The sequence below is a fragment of the Harpia harpyja genome, chromosome 8 (genome assembly GCF_026419915.1).
Source record: "Harpia harpyja isolate bHarHar1 chromosome 8, bHarHar1 primary haplotype, whole genome shotgun sequence".
Lineage (NCBI taxonomy): Eukaryota > Metazoa > Chordata > Aves > Accipitriformes > Accipitridae > Harpia > Harpia harpyja.
This window is the reverse complement of record NC_068947.1, coordinates 48,910,881-48,933,094: the sequence shown is the minus strand read 5'-3', so window position 1 is coordinate 48,933,094 and position 22,214 is coordinate 48,910,881. Positions and strand designations below refer to the sequence as shown.

The 22,214-nt window shown below is 51.6% G+C and overlaps 1 protein-coding gene across 3 annotated transcripts in view; it reads right to left on the bottom strand.

Moving 5' to 3' along the window:
* The window catches only part of LOC128144751 (galactosylgalactosylxylosylprotein 3-beta-glucuronosyltransferase 1-like), a 30,368-nt gene extending 14,613 nt beyond the window's left edge, over window positions 1-15,755 (bottom strand). Inside the window, exon 1 of one of the 3 annotated variants that reach the window (XM_052793975.1) lies at window positions 15,542-15,755. The gene's annotated coding sequence lies outside the window, so the exon portion shown is untranslated. Of the gene's footprint in view, window positions 1-14,880; window positions 14,997-15,541 lie in introns of those variants that run through there. The other 2 variants (XM_052793973.1, XM_052793974.1) reach the window with 2 other exon arrangements.
* Between the last annotated feature and the right edge of the window lie 6,459 nt (window positions 15,756-22,214).

Below are 22,214 nucleotides of genomic sequence, written 5' to 3'. Positions count from 1 at the left end.
TCCACTTTCTCTTCCCTTTTCTTTTTTTCCCAGTGTCTCCTGCAGCCCTTGTTTGTGCTACACACCCTTAACAACATTAGCTGAATGTTTGATGGATGCCTTCAATATGCTGCCTGTAGCCTTCTTGAGCTGTTTTCCAATTACACATCCCTCTTCTTAATTTCATCCATCAATCTTCTGTTCTCCATTAAAAAATAAACAAACACACACACACAGAGCACAAAGCTGAGTATGATAGGGACAAAATGTTTCTTGTACTACTGTCGCTTCACGCTGCTTTGTCAGACTTCTCAATTCCCGGGACACAACACCATCCCGTCTCTGTTTAAGCTCATGTGCTCATGCGGGGGGCATTAATCCGAAAGGATACGGGAGAAGAGAATGAAAGAAACGCACGGGGGGAAGAGCCCAGCCCCAGCCTGGATGCCCCAGATTGATGCTGAGGAGAAGCAAGATCTGGCTGAGGCTCAGAGCATCGCATGTGACCGATCCCTTCATCTGCTGTTGACAAATTACCAACAGGGTCCAATTTGTTCCAGGCAGGGCAGCTCAGATGTTGGGAGAGGGGTAAGGATTCCCAGGCTGGAGAACATCCCAGGTGGCCTCACCGTTCGGGTACAACTTTAAGAGGTCACATACGTGACTTTCTCCCTGAGTTGCAGAATAGTTTGAAAGGACATGTTGGGTGAATGGTAGAGAAAGGTGAAAGTTGGGGAAAGGTCCAACTGACTGGGTTTTATAGGGCTGCCGTGTGAGTTCAGGTGCCTGCGATTTTCCTAGAGCCCTGTCGAAACGCTGCTCAATTTACGTCTTCTTTGGTAACTCAGAAACGGTTAGAATCACATGGGCTTTGGTAGTTCTGTTCTGAGGTTTCAGTTCTGCCCTCCACCTGCCTGATTCAGCACGAGAACCAAACCTTTTGAAAAGTTTGCTCTGCAAGAAAGATGATTTTGCAGCCTCCGGATCAGGGCAGCCAGCCTGTCTGAGCCAGGCTTACAAGACCCTGAATGTTGGACCAACCCCAGCCTCAGGACTGAGACACAGACTCTAAAGATCATTATCTTCCCAGAGGGACAAATTTCACAGTTCAAACCGTCCCCTGGGAACATCCCGCCATCCAGCGTAGAGATTTTCTAGGCAAGCACCCAAAGCAAACTAGTCTCAGCTAACGGAGCCAAAAGCTTCAAGAAACACCCTCTAATCTTGGTTTGTACCATGTTTGCAAACCTACCATTCTGTGCATACCCTGGGAGGAGAGAGGGGAGGAGAGAGGGGTGCGAGGGGCAGAACTGAAGCAGAGCTGCCGGCAGGTGCAGATGACTCTTAATTTCACGCACCGAAACCGTCAGCAAGGTTTTTGGTTTGTTTTGCCTGCGTTTTGCTGCCTCTCTCCATCAGCCCCTAGCCACCTTGAGGAAGTCCATGCAGATTTCATGAGTTCCCTAACTCCCGGTGTGGGAGATGTGATGCTGAAGGCAGAGCAGGGAGCTTTCAATTATTGATGAGAGCGACCTCTCTTTAAACAAGGAATGCATAATTCATGGCAGCGCCAGTATTTGTGGTGATCAGCAACGGCTCTGTCTCTGCTTTGCTGAAATCCATGGGAAGCGGCTGTCCCCTCTCCCTCCATTCCCTCGGGCCCATCAGAGCCTTCAGCCGAAACTTCAATACTGTTTAAAATTGAGACAGGCTAAGATGCTGCAGCGCTTCCCCTCACCGGGCAGTCTCCTGCCTGCTCGAGACGTGCAGAATAAAGTGGGAGGACGGATTCAAGGAACCACAGAAGTGGGTGGAATGGGTTATTGCTCTGGGATAAGCAGGGGTAATTACTGTGCAAACACAGCCACAACAGGACATTTCTCAGCAGCAGGGACTCCTCTGACCCCGACACAGGTCTGCAGGAATGGCATCGATGTAGGAAAGGAGAGGCTAGATCTAAAGAGCAGTGCCCGAGGGTTCCCATCCAGCTGTATTTCTTGTGGGGGTGGGAAACAGAAGAGGAAAAGGGAGGTTTGGTTTTCTGCTCAATAAATAGCAATTTCTCCCCTAAACTCTGCTGGAACTGGGTGGCTGAGAAGCAAAGGAAAAAAAAGAAGGAAGAGTATTTTTTTCTAGGAAGGGAAATTTTAATGGTGGAACAGGGAAGGGAAAGGCTCTTTTCTAAACGCACAACTGGGATCTTGACCTCCCAGTAGCACAGGCAATGCAGACCGCTGCGGTCCTGTCCGAAGGTGGAAGGGTGCTCTTCTGCTGGGGGTTTTGATCGTCCCTCTGCCGCAGACCTCGTGAATGGCTCTGGGCAAGCGAGGCCGGCCATCTGAATGAGGTGAGCACTTCCCTACCACTTGTGGGGACAGAGGGCAAGGCAAAATTAACTGAGCCCCCCGGAGAGACAAAAACCAGAGAACTACAAATAATAAAACAATATGGGGAAGAATGGCCAGGTCCTTCCCCAGGGCAGGAAGAGCAGAGCTACCAGCAGCTGTGGGGTTTCAAGGCTCAGCCCCATCTACACTCTGTCACTCGGTGCGTGGGCTCCTGCGGGGACAACTTCCCTGGGAAGTGAGTCACTCCCAGTGAAACAGCCGTCCTTCCCAAGCCCCCGTGCTTCTTCCTCAGATGTAAAGAAAGGCTTCATCCTCTCCTTGCCAGCTCCGATCCCTTCGCCATATGGGGCTGCAGTTCCTTCAGCCCAGAAACCAGGCTCATCCTTGCAGAATGCGCCGTGCACCCCCCCCGCCATCCCTCCACCGCCCACGTGAACCCAAGTCAAGCATCTTCCTCCAACCTTGGTCCATAAACAGCTCAACACGGCACCTTTCCCGAGAGCATCCTTATCCCAGATGTGTGGCTCGTGTCTGAGCAGCACGGAGTTGGGGAGGGTGATGCTTTATACAGTGCTTTGTTCCCAAGCTAAAAAAAAAAAAGCAAAAAAACCCCTACAGAAAACAAAAAAGAAACGTTGACGAAGCTAATTAAATCTGCTGGCTAGGTCCCGTGGGAGCCAATACTTTTGAGACAGTGTATGGCTCAGCCCGCTATCCCCAGGTAGATCAAGGGTATCCAGGCACTATCTGGGCTATCAGCAGGAACGGAGATAACCCAGTTCGGATATAGACTAGACCTTGAACTTGGCTGCAAAGCCCAGCTATGCAGGGAGCCTTCCAGAGCCTGGAAAAGGAGGTCTAAACCAGGCTATTTTTAACCAGCCTGGACCCAAACGTCCTTCCCGATTGACCCACGCGACCCGTCACCGCCTTCCCATCCCCTTGAGTTTTGGCAAGGGTGGGCTGTGACTCAGAGGGACACAGCCCTCCGCCCCGTCCCAATTTTCCTGTGCTGCAGAGCCGTAATCCAGGGGTGCCAGAAATACCCAGAGAAAGATTGGCAGCTCAGGCCCAAACAGAAGCAGGAGGTACCAGATGTCTCCTGAGAAAGCCAGCTCTCTCCTGAGAGACCTCTCTGCTTCAAGTTACCCTCTCTTGAAAGGGAAGTCGGGGGCTTATTCAAACATCGGCTTCTCTCCCCTGCTGCCAAGCTCTGGCAGAACCGAGGTCCTTTTTAGACGCTGATGACTATTACAGAATAATCATTCCAAACGTATCAGCGTGAATCAGCCCAATATCTGCATTATCCAAAAAAAAAAAAAAAAAAAGCTTTCTTTCTTCCGAGGAGGCAAAATAATTCTAAGGAAGCAAAAACAATACCGGATTGTTCCAAAGTATCTGTACATTTCATCCAGAGCTTTCCCTACTGAGTTAACAGCTGATGCCTGTTCGGTGGGAGTGGGAGCTGTCATTTTACAGGTTTCTTACAAAAGCAGAAAGGAAGAACCCATAGTATTTGCTTCCAGAACATTTTCAAAGGCAGAGAAGAATTACTTTTTCAGAGAAAAAAGCATTAGGCATTATTTGATGGATAATTACATTTCACAGGTGCTTGTTTGGGGAAAAAAAAAAATATCACATTGATCACAAGCTCCTTGTAAAGATCCGGGGCCCAAAGGCCAACGCTGTTCCTCTGGTAGCAGCCAGGGTGCAGAGATGGGCTTTGATCTTAGCTATGTGTCAATATGACATCAAATGCAGACCTCCAGAGGAACATACTATCACTAATGCACACTCTTGATTGATTTAGACAGCTTGTTTTCCTCCTACTTTTCAAAGGCAATGTCGAAATGCTCTTCCCTGCTGGACTTCCCGGTTACTCCTAGGGAGGGCAAAAGAAACCGAAGGAGAAGCTGCTCTGGCTGAAATCACACTGCAAATGAGTGGAATAGCAATTATGCCATTTAAGACATGGATGTAGCTAAAGATGTCTACTAGCTTCCCAAAACCTGTGGAAATACTGACATTTTAACGGTTACACGTGTGTGCTGGCACCCTGAAGAATCCGAGTCCAGGCCCCTTATTGCACGGAGACAACTGTGGGCAGAGGGTGCGTGCGGTGCATGGGCAACAATCCCCCGGAGTTTTTATTTGGGAATGCTGGCTGAATTATGTGATCAATAAAAGCCTCATGCAAACAACAAATTTGGGCAGAACTTTTTCATGGGTAGCTGCTCCATAGATTAACAGCTGGCCAGCACTGATGAGTTGCCACCACATCATGCAGGCATTGGTTAAGTGAGAAGTGGAAAGAGGAGAAACACCACTTTGGTCTCCTTGACGGACATTTTTGCTGTTGCAGCTCTCTGAAATACGCTCACTCTGAAATACGTGAAATACGCTCACTCCATAACAAGCTGAGATGGTCCAAAATGCTAATTCTGATTTCTTCCTCCGAATAAATCATCAGCACTCATTAGATTTGCCACTTGCTGTGCGGCATCCAAGTGTCATGCAGACACTTCTAAAAACAAATGTAGAATTGAGAAATAAAGTGGCGCCTAGAGAATTGTCTTTTGCAATAGATATACGTTATGGTCCGCTGCTTGATTTGTACCTTAAATGCCACAGCTGATCTGTATAGCTTGGGCTTGATTAAAAGAGACACCAGAATGAAAATTAGAGTCAGAAGACTACAGTGTTTATTCTTCTGCCTGCTGCATATGAAATGAAAAGGGAGGAAGGGAGCGAAGAAAAGAAGGGGCAGGAAGGTGATGGCTAGTGCCCTGCTGAGGCTGTCCTGCTGTCCTTCCCTGTCCTAACAGGGAAGCTGTTGACTCTGGACCACAGGCAGGCCACATCCAAATTAGGTGCCAGGGCATCTGAGATCAAGAGACCCATATGCAATTCCCACCTTCTGGGAATGGCAGGGGAGCAGTCAGAGCAATAGATGAAATATCTTAGCCACCGGCAGCAGCTGCCAGAAGATAACCCTACATCATGGTAGAAAAAAGGTTTTCTTTGTAGGAAAAGTACGCGGTGGATGCATTGGGGCGAAGGGATGGAGCTGAGGAGTAGCAAAAGCCAAATGCCCCTTTCTGACAACAATCCAGTCCTACCAGGAAGAAAAGGTGTAGGTTTTGGTTTCTGGTTTTCCACGTCTCGCACGTTAAAATGGAAGAGGTTTGTCTGTCGGGAAGGCAAGGAAGGCTGTGAGGGAATTGAGAGGAGACTAGCTCACAGCACGAGAAACAAACTCTGCTCTCTCTTTTAAGAGTGCATAGGGCTTGCTTGTATAGGGCTTGCTTTCTGCTGTGGTCCTTGATTGCGCATGAAGGTAACCTGGGCTGAAAGTGGTCTTTGCACGTGGTGTCTATAAAGCTTCTCTTGGGAGGGAGGTCAGCCTATGCTGTATTGCACTCGTGGGCTTACCTGTGAATAAGCCTGTGCTTCAGGCTGCTCAAGACCTGGATACAATAAGGGGTTGATGCTACCCTCCAAGCTGGTAAGTTGTCTGCTCTGTCTGTCCCTTGAGCTTGGAGTGTCATCTTGGCACAAATACCAGCAAGAAAATCCTGGGAGATGCCTCTCCTCAGCTCTCACATCTCTGCACTCGGGGCTGCTGGGGAGCGCTGTCCTTCCTACCCCCCTTCCACATGCATGGGCTGCCGCTTGGCCTTGGGCAGAACGACTGAGGAACAGATACTTCTGCTTGGAGGGCAAAGATGAACCGGGCTTTTTTTGAACCCTTCTCTGCACTTTGAGAGCCCTTTCAAGCTCACTTCAAAGGCAGATCAGGTTGGTCTGAAACATCAGGGCAGACAAAGAGCAGTCTCTCCTTGAAACAAGAAATGGGCTCCTGCTATAAATCTTAGAAGTGGATCTGAATCTTTCCTGATTCTGGGGGTGTATCTGGCTTTCTTCTTGTGTTGGGGGGAGAAAAGCACCCTCTGGTTATCGAAAAGCTTTCTGAGCATTGGGTCAGTGCGTTGTCTCCCCACAGACAGCAATGCTGGTAAAAGTGGCAGCTGCAGAACTAGACACTAGATCTCTAGAGACTCAGGAATCTCTTGAAACAGGGGTTTGATTTGTCCTTGCTGGACAATGATCTCCCACCCACGGAGCACACTTCTGGTTGCTTTTCCCAGTCTTTGTCCTTAAACAGATTCTGTGTATTATGTGTCTGGTGAACAGTCTTTTCTCTCTTTCTGCAGTCAAGTCTCCTTCTTCAACTTATTAACTCTCTCCCAGCAAAGGGATGTTGGGTGTTACCCAAACTGGGCTAACCTTAGGATGATGTTACTAAGGTTGATCCTACCCCCTTCCTTCCCAAACCCCTGCAAGCGTGCACGCACCCTGCATCTCTGGCTGGAGCCTGGCATGCCGGTCAACGGTCGTCTTGTAAGTGTGTCCTCAGCGTGACAGACACCTTGGTGTTTCTGAGCTACAGCAGGACAAGGCCAACAGCAGTTCTCTGTGAAGACGTTTGTGGAGGTCAACAAGCCAAGTGAGGCATTCCCAGCTTCCCACATGCACGTGTGAACTATTTCCATCCCTTACCAGCTCTGCAAAACATACCCCCGAAGGGCCAGCAACAGCTCCTAGGCAGGGGAAACATCCCAAAACCTCTTGGGGAGGAAGAAGGAAGAAACTGGCTTCCTGGTTCTGCTGCTGTAACTAATTTCTAGGCCATTCGTGTTTGTCCTGATGCTCAGGTCAGGACGCACGTTAGGATTAGGAAAGAAATACCTAGTATCAGATTTTAGCTGTCTGGTAAGTGCGATGCAGAAGGGAGTACAAAAGAGCAGAAATCATGCCTAGTGACTATTTTGCACCAGTGTTCAATAGCTACAGGACTTGGTTTGACTTCCAGGGAGCTACAATCCAAGCGTGGCTTGACTGGCCGGACTATGAACAAAACTTGCTGATGGCAGCTTATCTACCGCTGAATGGGAGTAGGTGCTGACAGGAGAGTCACAAGGGTCCTCTGCAGCACCTCCAGAAGAGGCTGCTAGGTGGGATGAAGTGTGCAAGCTGATGTGACTGGGAGCGCAAATGGGGACACTGGTCATGATACGTGAACAGTACTGGATTTGTTGTCAAGAGGGTGACAAGAGAAGGGAGCGCCATACATGAAGGCTCGTGGAGGTGGTAAGAGCAATTTTTAATTTCCTTTAATTATCCTTTTAATTATCCTTTGGGGTAAACTATATTCACCCACAAAAGTCTTCTTAGCATAGAGGTCAGCAGTGATGACTGGATCTTAGCAAAGTGCTTAGCAGTGTCCTGTGCCTTCCCTTGTAACGGAGCTGCTGATGCCTATCGAGTAATAAGAGGTTTGTTATGTTTCCCTTAATGCTCCAAGAGTCCTGTTCTAAGATAGAAGCTAGAAACATAATTTCTGCTGTAAAGAAAGCTCCTGTTATCATTTAATAACGTGCTGCCAAGTGCCGTAGGTTTGAGGAAAACGGGAAATGGCATGAGAGTTGCTAACCAGAACGGGAAATGCACTGGGATTACTGGAGGAACTATGGAGAAGCCTCTGGGCTGCTACAGCGCAAGAGGTGCTGGTATCCCACCGTGGAGGGAAGACGTGCGAGTGAAGGCAGAGCAGGGGGCTGGATTGGAGAGGACACCTGAAATATCTAGTTGTTGACAAAACAGAGGCTGCAAGAGGTTGATGGGAGTAGGATGGAGGAGGCGGTTCCAAGGGGGGCGGAAAAAACAAACAGGGTTGGGAAGAAATGCTGGCCAGGCTGAGATCTGCCAAAATGCAAATAATTTCTCCTTTCTAAAGCTCTGCCAGGGGACAACTCAGCTACCTGGAGTCAGTGGTTAGCACCCCTACCTCCTTTCCACAGAGATAAGGAGCTGGCACGCACGTCTGAGGGAGGAAAGAAACTGGCGGTGGACCTTGTGAGCGGTAGGATTTGCCAGCTTGCCTCTGACTGCCCAGCCCAGCCTCGAGATACAGCTCAGCCGGGCTCCTGTTTGACTTCAGCAGATGCTGCCTGTGGGCTTTGTAGAGGTGCACAGGGATAATCAGGATTTGGTTTCTGTTTGCTTGCTAATTTGAGCCCCTGCTGTGAGTTTTGGATGTTTCTGAGGATTCTGTATTAGCTTTAATGATGAAAAAATTATTTCAATGCTTAGTGAAGAAGATGCATGATCTATCATTGAAGCCGCTTAGCAACAGGACTCATTAAGACACGAATTAGTACAGAAAGATACCCTTGCCCCGGCATCCTCTTGGAACGACTATCCCCTCATCTAAACAAGATAAAGGTCTTTGCTGGCCTCCTCCGAGGCCAGAGGATAAAGCACTCGACTGTGAAACAAGATTTCTTCGTTCTTTTTCTGGCTTCAACTATGCGTAAGTATGTGGATCTGGGCAAATCATTTCACCTGCTTCAGTGCCTCAGTTCCCCCACAGGTAAGATAAGCACAACGATGTATAAGCACTCTGGGGAAATGACTTTCAAGTGCCTAAGCTCATTAGAGAAAAAACAACCCTTGCAGTGAATAAAAAGTGTCTCAGCCCCTTGACAGTAGCTTATACTAACCACACGGTTCGCATTGCCTTTCTGAAGCCCGACATACAGTTAACTAATTATAGGGGAGGAAAAAGATCTTCTCCTAGCCCCTTACCACCTCATGGTAGCCAAGTAGAGATGTTAAAAATTTGCTATCTGGCTCAAAAAAATTAATTTTGCGCAAAGCCTGGCAAAGTATTTCTGGTTACCCTTCAAGGAGAAAGAAGGCCCGCCAGTTCTGGGGCGGGATCTAATTTTCCTCACGGGAACACTGTTAAATACCATGTCTGAGAGGAGAACAGTAATAATTCGTGTGGTTTATTCCCAGAGTCATTCATTGAATCTCTCAGGCAGCACCATTCTCCTTATGAGGAGAAACTGAGGCGGGGTGGAGGAAGCAGGTATAAAAAGGGATATTTTGGTCCATGGTATAAGAGCCGAAGCTTTCCTGGCTCTTGGGCTTGCGTGCAGGACATTGAACTTCATACCTGAATGCCCAAGCTTTGGGCAGACCTTGGTGTGGGGTAAGAGTAAGGGAAGCTAGATGAAAGGCAGGTGAGGGAAGAAAAATGGATGTAGGTGGGATACTAAGGTATGACTGAAAGTGGCTCCTGAGGGAGGGAGAGGAAACAGAAGAGATGAGGTTAATGGGAATGAGAGAGTGGGAGAAAGGAGAAGGAGGAATGAACAAGGGTGAAGGAGCACGGGACGAAGTGGGACAGCAAGCAGGAGGCACAGTCAAAGCATCTGAGCTCTCTCTGAAGAGATTGCCTATTTTGCTTCTGCCTTTTTTTGTGTGTGATCTGGCCTTAAAATTGCAGGAATGTGGCAGCACAGCACTGGCGCTCTGATTTATTAATTCCATCCCGTCCCACCAGCCCATAAAACAAAAGCATCTGTGTTTGCTCAAGAGGAGCACATGAAGGGCCTCATTCACGTCAGAGGTGGAGAGGGAAGCTGGCAGATACAGGAAAGTCATCGGTGCCTCCTTCCTTTTCACCTTTGTGTGGATCTGGGCTGGGGGAAGGGCCACGGGGGGGAAGGATCCAGGGGATGGGGTAGCAGGAGGGAGAAAGCTAAGATCACCTTGGCGATCTGCGCGGGAGAAAGCGGAGGGGAGGACGCAACGAGCGTGCCAGGCTGGACCACCTCCCGTGAGGAAGGCACCCCAGCACTGCAGAGAGGACAAGATCCCTTGCTGGCACCCAGGCTCGCCCAGCACTGGTCTCCGAGGTGGCACTTTGCGCAGTTTTGCCCCGATGAATGGCAGTAATACGTGGCAGCGATAGCTGTGGTCACAGCCAGGGCTTTCACTGTTGCCTGACCCGTAGCTATGGACATAACCGTAATAATTCAATCTGCCGGTCAGAGGAGAAATATCCCCTTACAGCTGGGTTTTTAGCGTGCTTTCAGAATGAGGAAGGCTCAGGCAGAGATGAATATTAAGTATCTTAATTTAACGACTGGGGCACGAAGGGGGAGAGGAGCCAGCAACCTCTGCTCCTGCCAGGCAAGGATCAACTGTGCTCTTTCTAGCAAGAGGTACTGGGAGATTTTAGTAGGTCACAGAGGAGCTTGCTAAAACCGCATCTCTACCCCTGCCCTTAGAGACAGCGTCCTTAGGAGCCAGGCTGCCCTGCAGTGCCGCACGGGGAGCATCACCTCAGGGGAAGCAGGGTCTGCAAGCTACTGCTGCCTGCCCAGTCCTTGGCTTTTTCTCCAAGTTCTCCCACACAAGGGCTGCTGAGGAGCAATCCTGCTTTGCTAGCAAAACGCGGTTCCCATGTGCCCTGTACTCCCACACACAAACCCACAAACGTGAACTTACAGAACGAGGCAACGTTGCTGCTCTAAAATCTTTTATCCGGAGCCGAGATTGTCTGACTGCTAACCCTGTTCAGCTCTAAGTAATCCCAGCACTTTGCTTGGCTAGAGGCTGACTGTCCTGGGAATAAATGCCCTTGCTCTCATTGCCAAGGGGTAACATCCAAAGAGTAGGACAATACAATTTTCTTTTGTAATGCAGCAGTATTCATAAACCAGCACCACACAAAGTTGCCAGGATGCTGGCAGTCTATTAAAATCAACAGCACAGGCAGGGGAAACGGCAGCGTAAGCACCACTGGACCAGCTCAAATCTCATCAGAACTTAACCTGAACCTGCTCCAGCTGACAGAAACCAAACCTGTGAGAGCTAAGTGTCAGCACACAGGCTGCAAAACACGTATTTTTTGCTTCTGCATGGAAATGAAAATATGCCCCAGTGATCTTCACTCAAACATGTCTGTCTCCTTTTGTCCTTTTTCTCTTACATTGATCGATGTTGTGGGTTTCGGAAGGTACAAGAAATCCCATGCTAGACAATTGCGAGAGGTTGAAGCCTGAAGATTTAGATCTATTTCAAATGGACTGTCCTGTCCAGTGATGAATGATCTATTATCCATCAAAATGTCTCCGATTTTCCTGAATCCTACACTCAGCACCAGCAGCATCTTGTAGCAGCGAGTTCCATATGCCACTATGCACAGCATGTGAAAATACTTACTTTTATCATCAAATTGCTACCTTTCACATTTTCCTGAATGCAATCCAGTTCCTCTACTAAGAAAAGCCATGTAGAGAAGCATTCATTCTCCCTCTTCTATGTTGTTGATTGCTTTGTTTTTCACCCCGATGTCCCTCCTCGTTTGTCTCCCCGAGCTAACTAGCCCCATCTTAACAAATCTCTCTACATGCATCAGGCATTAGTGGGATTACCTGCTCAGAGGAGGGATGACCTGCAAACAAAATCTAAAGGTCCCTGTGCTGGAGCTGTGGATCCCAGTTCTGTGTCACAGCCCTGGGAAGCCGTGTCACCTGAGGAAACTTAGCTCACATTTTATAAATCTGAGGAATTTGCAGAGTGCAATATTTTTTATCTATCTCGGGGAGAAGGATCTCAGCCCCCCCCACTGCGCGGCAGGGGAAGCCAGCCAGGCAGTTGACTGAACACTTGGGAACATTGGCAAAGTAGATAAATTCGAGCTCTTAAGGAAGGACCTTCGGGAGCACTAATGTCACATGAGAGTGAGCTAGAAGAGACTTCAAGCTCTTAATTACGAGCCTGCACAGCTTAAAACAGCATGAAAGGATAAAGGACCAAGTTTTTATAAGCGTGCTCACCATGGGTCGCGTTGCAGTTTGGAAACATACCCCGACCCGGAGAAATCAGTAGGGTCTGACCACCGTCCCTTTCAAAGAGTGGGCTTCAGGCACTCATGCCTGCGCCCGAGAGGAGGATGTCGGTAGCCACACATCTCATCCGCGCGCTGTATTTATTGGTCTCTTATGGTACCGGTAGATTTTAAATCGCAGTCCTGTTAGGCTGAGCTGCTTCCCAGCAAGTGCTTTTCAGAGATACAGGGGCCTTGCCTGGGAGACAGACGATCTGGGGCTGTCTCAGCTCTGACGCTATCAGCTGCAGTGTCTCCCTTGTAAAGTGGGGGTAGTCATCCTGACAAACAGCTCTGTATGTGGGCAGGGAGTGCTCTTAATCACGTATGCGGAGTACTTTGAGATCTCGGGATGGGAAGCGGCGCAGACGAGCATAATACTTATTAGACAGAAAGGCCAGGAGCAAAAAGGGCAGAGCGCTTCTAGAGTTCTCCAGGGCCCTGCAGGCGTGTGGGACCCGGCTTCCAGTCTGGCTTATTACCACCCTTTTAGGCTTCTTCTTTTATTAGGAACAATTAAGTACAAGGAGGAAGGGGACAGATATCATCTTTCCTGTGTACATCCTGCAGAATAATTGCAGAGCTTTCCCAGAGCAATTCTGCATGCTCAGTAAAGGGCATCCTTGGAGCCTATCAAATATCTTAACCCTCGTAGGCATACATACGAAGGCTTGCAGCATACGTCAGGAGATCTCTTTATTGCTCCCAAATATTGGGAATAGGAAAGACAATTGAGAGTGCTGAAAAAGGAGGAAGAAGAGACCTTGGAAGAAGCTCTGGGAGACGGATGGGGTTGTGAGGTGGCTCCTCACGGCTGGGACAGCAACGTTGCCTCCCGAGGCATCGGTGGGAAGCTGGAGGTGACCGTGCCTGCAGCACCAGCCCCCCGAGGCAGAGGGGCAGTGGGGGGCTAGACCTGTGAAGGCACTGAGAAACAGGGGTCTGTGCAAGGCAGTGCCGCTGGCAGGTGATTACCGTGGTGAAGAGGGGAAGAAAGCCATCCGGGGGTACGGCCGGAGTGAATCCACTCCAGGCTCCTGCCAGCAGGCTGCCTGCTAGGTACAACTTTGCTCTCAGATACTAAGGACATGTCCTGGCCTGCCGCTGAAGCGGAGGGAAAAGTTCCCTGCCAGAAGGCACCAGGCAAGAAGAAGGGATGCTGGGTATGCAGGAGACACAGCCTTGAGCTGTCCAGTACCACCTCGGATGCTCTGCAGGGAAGATGCGGTTAGAGGACACAAGCACTAGTCACAAAGACGTTCCCAAACCATGGAAAGAATGTGAATTTAAGGGCTGTACATCGTGGAAGTAAATTCTCTCTTGCATACATTTAGCTGCTCTATAGCTCTGTGCAGCTCCCTAGGCAACAGTCTTCCCAAATGACACCGTAACAAAGCCCAGAGGTGCGGGAGCTTCGTTCATTAAAAATCCTTGCCATGGGAGCAAGTGTCCTCAGCCCAACCGCTTTACTTTCTATCCCGTGGCTGCTAAGTGTCTTGCAAGTCAGGCTGAGGCCCTTCGCTGTAAAGGTGGCCGCATCTCAGCTGTGCTCTGTGTCAGCTGGCAGAATTGCTTTGGGATTGCAAGGTTGCCTAAATGGTTTATCAGTTATTGTAATTATTATTACTACACTGAAAATGTCAAAGAAGCCAAGAGCTTTGATTTGATCTCATCCGATTCCTGAAATATCCGATACTATGCATTAGCTGCTCAGCGCATCTACCTCTGTACATTAACTGCCCTGCAGAGCCTTAACTCAGTGCAGACTGAAGTGCCCCGAAAGCGATACTGAAGTCGCTCCCAGGAGGGAGAGAGACGAGGAATCACAGCCACCGAGCTCCTGGCCTCACGCCGGGCCGGCACAGCGTGCGCTCGGCCGCCGGCACTCACGTACGGTCCGTGTCCCAGGCGTGCCCGCTAACAGATAGCTTCCAGGAAACCATGGAGCAAGCCACTGACCGAATGCGATCCCGGCCCCCGCATCCCGCTTCAAGGCACGGAGAGAAGGGGTTTGGCGGCATGCGCGGCTGCAAGCAGATGTGACACAGGCTGTCACATGCAGCTCTGCCAGTGGCCCCCTCCTGCCCTGTAACCCTCTCCATTACCTGAGACCGATCTGCCCATAATCTCCTACCAAGGTATCTCATTTCGGAGTAACGATGGCCTCCCTTCTGCGAGGATCCCATCCTGCTGTCTCTGTGCACCCATCTCCCAATTTGCTATACGGTCCCTGGTCCTAGCCCTGTCTGAGGCTGTTTGGCGGTCCGGGGATGCAAGGCATGAACCTCACCATCTATTTTTCCCTTTTTGCACCAGATGAGATTTAAGCCCGAGCGGAGGTGGATGATCAGAGTCGTGCGTGAAGCCACTGTACCCTGCTATGCTCTCTGCATACGTGCTTTGCACAAGGAGGCCTCCGGGTCCAGGAAAAGAGCTGAAAGCACCTGCAGAGGCTGCGTCGTTCATGCTCCCCCACTCACTCGCTGAGCTGTGCGGGCTTCAAGTTGCCGGATGGCTATTTATTGCTTGTCATTATTGCTCTGCTACAGAGATGCTTGGTGCTGCCCCGCTGAACCGAACACCCCTTCTCCCAAGCGCGCACAGAAATTGCCCCTTGGCAGGTTTGCCTAAGGAGTTGTTACTGAGGAACAAGGTGCTTCTCTCCAGGTGTGCAGCACCTGGGGGTTTCTCCCTCTCATTCACTAGCTGCTGAGCCTATTCCTCCTCTCCTGTCCCCGGGCTGGGCGAGCGAGTGGCAGGAACAGGAGGGCAAAAAAAAAAAAAAAAAAAAAGTACTTTCCAACTCACCTAGGAACATCCACCCCAAACTCTGCTCCAGAAAACCAGCAAGCGCATCCCTTCGGCAGCCACCCCGTGTGCCAGGCAGGGGTGAAAAGGGACAGAGACCTTCCCCAGCCCATCTCTCCAGAGCTCCTCACGGGGGATGCCCACCCGGGGTCGGTTCCCACGGGGGTTGCGTGTGCCTGCACACAAACCCCGTTGCCCTTCTGTACTTCGTTTTCCCCGGTATCTATCACGAAGAGAAGCCATAAAACCTCTCGGGGGAGGGGGACTGGGGCGGGCAGCGGTTTCCCCGGGACCCTTTTTTTTGGTAACCTGGTCGGAGATGCCGGCAAGCGTTGACTCGGTGGCTGCTGCAGCCACGGGGGGACAGACACCAGGACTGGGGGCATCTCCCCCCAGCTGGAAAATTCCAGTCTGGGAATGGGATGGTGCTCCTTTGGAAGGTGCCCGGGGGAGGGTGTGCAAGGACAGGGGGGTCCCGGTGAAGCACAGATGAAGTTTGGGGACCCGGGTGGCGGGGCAGGGTACCCCCCCCCCTCCCAGCGCCAACCGCCGGGCACCCATGAGACCGCAAGGTCACCCCTGCATCCCTGGCGTGTCCCCCCCCAAAAAAAAGAAACAACCAAACCAAGCCGGTCCCCGAACGCGAAGGGTTCCCTCTTACCTGGCGAGATGCACCGATCACGGCGGAGATGCCGGAGCACCGAAAGCGGGGCGGCACCGCACCGGGGGCTGCCGGGGAAGCATCACCCACAGCCGGGCAGGAGGTGTGTCCTCCTTGTCGCCCTGGAACCGGGACCGGGACCGGGACCGGGACCGGGACCGTCGGCGGATGGCAGCGCCCGCCTTCGGACGGCGCCTGCGATGCGGCTACGGGCGGCGCGGAGCCGATTTAAGGCCACCCCGGGCGGGAGGGGGGGGGGAAGAGCCGAGGGCCGCCCGTAGCCGGCTCCTGCGCGCCGCGTATCCCGCGGGGCCACCTTAAAAGGGGAAGGGGCGAGAAGGCGAGCCCAGGCGGGAAGGGGCGACGGGGATGGGGATGGGGGTGAGGATGAGGACGGTGGAGGGGGGGAAGGCGAAGGGGGCCTTTTCCCTCGAAGGAGGAGGTTTGCCTTCCCCGGGCCGGTGAAAGCGAGGGGGTGAGATTTTTTTTTTTTTTTTTTTTTTTTCCTCCATCCCCGGGTGGCTCGTTTTGCTGTTAAAAGGGTGCTGGGTTGATTTCTCTCTCCCCACCGAGGCTCCGGCTGCTCTAAGGAGAAGCCACCTGCCATCGCTACAGACAGTGAGGGTTGACGAACGATATGGCAGCCTACGGGGCCAGGGGGGCCACAATGCTTCTGGGCTTCGGCCTCCCCGCTTGCTGCTTGATGGCTTGCATCACTGCTGCGTGCCTCAGTTTCCCTTCTAGCTCTGGGCTAGGCAAGGAGTGTTAGGGCAACCGCTTCCCACTGCAGCGACTGCTGGGTGATTTCTTGCTTTGGCCGCGTGAGCAGCCACAGCCAACACTTTGTCTGGCAGCTTCTGCCTAGGAGCAGGTTATGTGGGAGCAGAAGACAGGACCGCTTCGGTTTTCCCCTGCCTGCCTCCCTTATGAGCTGTGTCTCCCAGCCATAAAGTCACCGCACTGCTTGAAGCGGGGGGTGTGAAGCAATTCTTCAGCCTCTCAGCTGGGGCTGAATGCACAGAGGGCAGAAGGAGAAGTGAGGGCTGTCAAACCTCAGCCCTGTTCTAACAGACTTCTTTCCAGCCTTCTCCTCGCATAGGGCTGGGAAGCACACATCTTTTCCCTCGCTTATTCTCCTGAGGATTGTGACTGCCACATCCCAGGAGTTTCTTCTGAAAAGGTTGCCACAGCTTTCAGCAAACCACGAGGTGCAGAAGGTAGCACAGTCCCAGGCTCAGGTTGGGACTTGTTGATCAAGTTTGGCTTCAGGTAACAAAGCTCCTGCCGTGGGATGCACTGAGCAGGGCAAAATGTTTCGAGATCCTTGGCTGGAAAGTGCTCTTGGAGAAGAACAAGAGAAGTTTGTCTTCTCGGGTTAGCTGGCAGGTCTCGGCCACGTTTCTGGAGCAGACGTTGCTGAAAACACCCCGGAAAGAAAGACATCAAGTGACATTTTACAGCCCAAATGACATTTACAAAGTGCAACACAGAGGCGAACCCAACACGGGCAAAGCAGCAGACGCGTGTGTGCCAGTGCCTTCCCTCACCTGCTTCTCCCCTTGCCAAAGGGATTCTCTGAGCCAGATGGGTTCGGTGCCCAGCAGGACCTACGGCCACGCTCACCGCTGCCGTGCTCGTGACTGTGCGGACCCGCTGGCTGTGTCCTCGTGCACCTCCGCCTCGGCCAGAGCGGGGCATGAATCGCTGCTCTCCTTCACCGAGTGTGTTGGGGGCTGGCACTATCCTGCCCTGGCATCCCAGGTTGCCCTCACTGGGAGGAAGGCATCCATCCACCCTCCCAGCCGTCCTCGATGTTGGAGGTATAAAGTCCCCAGGTTGTACGGTCGGCCCAGAAGAGTCCTGTGTGCTCAGGGCTGAAAGCCAGCGTGTGGGTGTCAGGAAATGGCGAGACGCTTCCCCACAGATGGCTCAGCAGAAGCCTGAATTACTCAGGCAATACTGGCAGAAGCATTACCCTGCTCCAGGAATTAGCTAGCTGGGGTGCTCCGGCTCTGCAGCACCTTGATTTTAGGCAAACTGCACCAAAGAAATCGATTGCCTACCCCTGCGAGGCATTGAGTCTCTCAGCATCCCCCAAGACAGGACAGAGACTTTATCCTCCTTCCGTGGCTGGGGAAGGGACTTGCAGAGGAGATAATTGACTCATGATTAGCCACAGATATCTTGTGTGGTCAGTGAGTTGGAGACGATCCTTGGGTGAACACCCTGACCTCGGGACCTCTCTAGGAGAGGTTGGTTAAGAAGGACTTTGACTCCTGAGGATCTCTCCCGAGTGCACAGGCGGGAAGAAGAGATCAGATCCAAGCTGCCAGCAACTCTGGAAGCCCAAACCGTTCAGGCTTTGCTTATTCATGCTCCAGGCTCTCCCTTTTTGTGTTCACAACCTTTGACACGACTGTTTCACTGCTGCACACAGAGCCACAGTTTGGGCAGTGCATCCTATGGTTGGGCTGAGGGTCAGCACAGCAGGAATATGCTCCCCCCACCTGGTCAGAGCCGGCTCCTGCCAAAAAGAGTCTGAACTGGGACTCAGGTCTGGGGTAGGGGGGTGTCAGTACAGAGCCATTTCTCTTGGCTAGAACAGCCAGAGTAGATTAGATTTATTGGAGGGGACAGTGGGGTATCCAGTGTGCCATAACCTTCTTTATACCTCCTGAAAGCACTGCCTGGGGCAGTCTGTGTTCCCAGTCACACGGCAGTGGAGTTGCTGCCCTGGTAAGACCTTCCTCCTTCCACCGCCTCCACGGCTGTGTCCAGCCCAGACAAATGCAGGTACCTGCACTCCAGTGCTCTGGGTGTCACAACATGATGTGAAGAGCTCCATGAAATCTCCATCCTGAGGTTGCCATAAAAGCTAATCTCCTTCCCAAGCGGTAAGCGCTTCGAGATCCTGGAAGAGATGCTGCCGGCGAGGGTAGCTTACTGTTGCAATCTGTACGCAATTTATTCCTGCAATTTGCTTTTTCACTGCCGTGCCCTAAGGGGCCTGATGCTGTGTCAGCCTTGAGGCAGACCCACAGACCACATCCCTGAGTCTCGCAGCAGTAAGTCATAGGAGAGGAACTGCTGTGGAAAACGTTCCCTGACTCGTGCTGCAAAGGAGTAAGCTGTGCCTCAGCGCTGTGAGCCTCCCGAGGTCTTATTCCATCTGGGTTGAGTGGCTGCAGCTGCTCCCAGCTCTCCCAGTTCCCCTCTCCTGCTGCTGCTCCTACAACTAATGCGTGGCACCGTGCGTGTCTGAGGCACCTTATAGGACTGGGGGAGTGAGTTGTTCACGCTTCCCACCCTCCCTTTTGCCAAGGGATTTGGCTACACGGCAGCAGGGACCTTGACGGTGTCCTCTGCTGTGGGCAAGTGTGTGATGCTGTGCTGTGGGTACCCTTCTGGTAGCAGCTGTGCTGAGAACTTGCCTCTTCATTGCACTCGAGGTAGGGGAGAAGCAAGCAGAGCCTCTGCTGTTTCCCGGCTGCCGTGGTGTATTTCACCAACAAAAGGTGAGGAAGAGCCGCCAGCAGCCCTGGAGGAGGGCAGAGAAGTGATGTGGAGGCACAGGAGGGAAACCTACTGAAAAGGTCAGTCAAGAGTCGTGCTCGCAGCTGACACGGCCCGTAAAGCATTGCTAGGAAGCGGCATCACGCTGCCTCTGTAAATACAAATCTCAAAACACCGCAGGTACTTAAGCGAGTGACACCTTCCCTGGGAGTGGAGGAGGTAGCACCCCCTTTCTGCCGAAAGTGAGGACGAGCCCCGGAGAAGACAAGCGGTTCCCTCAAAGTCACCCCTGAAATCCGCATCTGAGGGATGCGATGAGACGCACCGGTGGTCTTGTCTGCCAAGTCCCTGGTCGGGCTACGGCCTGATCGTATTTTCAGAGGGCTTGCTGAGCTATCTTCTGCCTAGGCAGTCCTCTGTCCCCAGGACAGACCCCCTTCCCAACTCCTTTTCTTCCCAGCCTTCTGGGGGTGGTGAAGGAGTGATGGCAGGAGGTGGGGAGGGGGGGTCAGGTATGTCTCTTCCAAGGTCCAAAGCTGCAGCAGTGCCTCTCTCCTCATTGTAAATCTGCCTCAGAAGATGTGTGACAGAACAAGCAGTCCTTGATCTAAAACCTGCCATCCTTTGAAGAGCCTGTGCTTCAGCGAAGCAGCCGGCAGTTGCTGCCTGAAGAAAGCTGAAAAGCTGCTCTGCAAGCTCTGCAGTTTCATTTCTCTCCCCCTTGAAGCACCAGAACCGTACACTAATCAAGCTATTTCTGCTACAAGCTGGGGAGGAAAGAAAGAGAGATTGTTAGTGTTAATGCTATTTTTAAATACTTTACAGGCTCTTGAATAGGATGATGATGGGGGCCGGGTAAGGACCCAGACAGAGACAGATTGATGTATGGTAAACGCATCTGTTATTCTTCAATTGGGAGGCGGCTCCTTCAGCAGCACAACTCCAAAGGTACGACAAGGAGCCGCTGCGAGGTCGGGGCTCGCAGCCTCCGACAAGGCTTCGGCTCGGCGCTCCCAGGGCTCTCTGCCTCCTTCCTAGCCATCTGTGAGGCACTGTTGCTGTGGAGGGACTCTGAGCTTGCAAAAAAAAATCCTGGAAATCGGCTTACAGTTACGCAGCGTGTGTAAGGGTCGCTGACATGCATGCCGGAGCCTTCACGCACCTTCTGCGTGGGTTAAGCAATTGCCTGCCTCTGCGTGTACCTTGCACCCAAGGGATGGGGTCTGTCCATGAAAGGCTGGAGAGAGCTTGAGTGACTGCCTTTCCCCAGATCCCACAAAACTAAATCACTCCTGCCCACCAGCCAAAGAAATGCAGGAGAAAAGAAAGTCTCAAGCTTTGGTCTCACCCCAGCGGCAGGGAATATTCCTGTGTGATGGGGGAGAACAGGATGGGAGCGGGGTGGTGAGAAAGAGTGTTGTACTGATGGAGAATTTTAAAGAAACCCAAGCTCAGGTGACAAATTCAGATTGAATTTTTCCCTAGCCTCAGTAGCAGGTGAGAAACTTGAAGATACATAGCTATCACCTGAAGGCAACCAGCCCTTCTGGTCTCCCTGAACTATTGAGCTGTTTGAGCACGGGCTCCATGTGCACCTGGGGGATGGCACTTCAGCATCCTGTCCCTCTGGAAAAGTTCTGCAGATGGAAAATATGTATTTACCTTTCAATCGATTTATGAGCCATCCTGTAATGTTGAGCAGAGAGTTATATCCTGATGGTTGATTTCTATAGGATGGCTTAAAAAAGAAAGTCACTCTCTATTAAAATGTCAGCTTTAAGAATAATTTCTATGCCATTCTGTCAGTCTCATCTCTGTTAAATTCAGTAAGGCTTTTCCATAAAGGTAAGTAACTGCTTTTATAAGAAACTGCATCTTAAGTGAGCTATCTGTTGAAAGCACAGGCCAGATCCTCTGTGCCATTACCCTGAATTAATGCAGGAGTAGCTTCTGAAAGCGTTGTCGTACAGACCCCGGTCTCGCCGAGGAGACGCTGCCACTCAACACACACCAACCGCAGCAGATCTCTCTGCGTCGCCATTCCTAACAGCCAATATTAATCTCGTGTCCAGAAGGATGCGAAGGGCCCTGCTTTCCCCAAGCGCTCTACTGACAGCGCTGTCAAGTCCTCCTTTTTCCAAAAGCAGATCATGACACGTCCTTTGTCTATTCCCTTTGGGAGGCTGGGGGTGGAGAACAGAGGGCAGTTGTCACCCAGCTCCTCGGCTATATGAGAAAGTGGCTTCTGTTTCCGAGCTTCGCTCCGCTCCCCGTCTTTCATCGACATCAAATTAAACAAGACTTTCTTTTGTACGAGGGGAATGAATGGTCCGCGTAAGGGTCAAATAGCACTGCCTGCACAGGCTGGAACCTGCCTCACACAGTATGGGCTTGTCCTGGAGACACACAATCACCGTCAGTTTTATGTGCCCCCAAGGCTGGCTCCCCTCCTGGCGCTGGACACTTGAGGGCAGAGCCCATACCTCCAGGCGGGGAAAGAGGCAAATGCCAGGGCAGCGCTGCCCTCTGCGACATCCAGTGCTGCGACCGCGCAACATCCAGCGGCCGAGCGGGACTTTTTCGCGGTTGGTGTTTCCCCCCCTGCCTGCTCGCTGGGTTAGTGCTTGGATGTGAATCTGAGCGTGCCGGAGGTTTGGTGGAGTTCGCAGCTGTAAAGTCCCGTAGGAAAGCCCGGCGCTTGGAGGTCAGATGGGAAATTTCTCTTGATGTGGTGGTGTTCTGATCTGGGTAACAGCTCTAGTTGTGATTTTTGGTCTTTAAATGAGAGGCAGCCATGAATCCCTATGGATTCTCTGAGTTCAGCCGCATGCCTCCTCCAACACAAGCGTGCAAAGAGAGCTCACAAATGCGACAGAAGTTTTTGATCACCCTCTGCTAGAACAGAATCTGCCTCCTGCTGTGGGTTACGGACACACAGAAAGATGCATGCTGGTCTTTGCTGGTATGCACTTAGATGTTTGTTCATCCAGTCTTCTTGTGTATATGGGTCCCTCTGACTATGCCAGCTACTGACACCAGCCTTGCGAGGCTGAGTCTGGGCAGAGCCTTCCCTCATGGGAGGTCTGAATCTGTTGATGAGAGAGCAGAATTTGTCAAGGCAGAGAAGTATATGGTGTGCAGTTTGCTTTGCGACGTGATT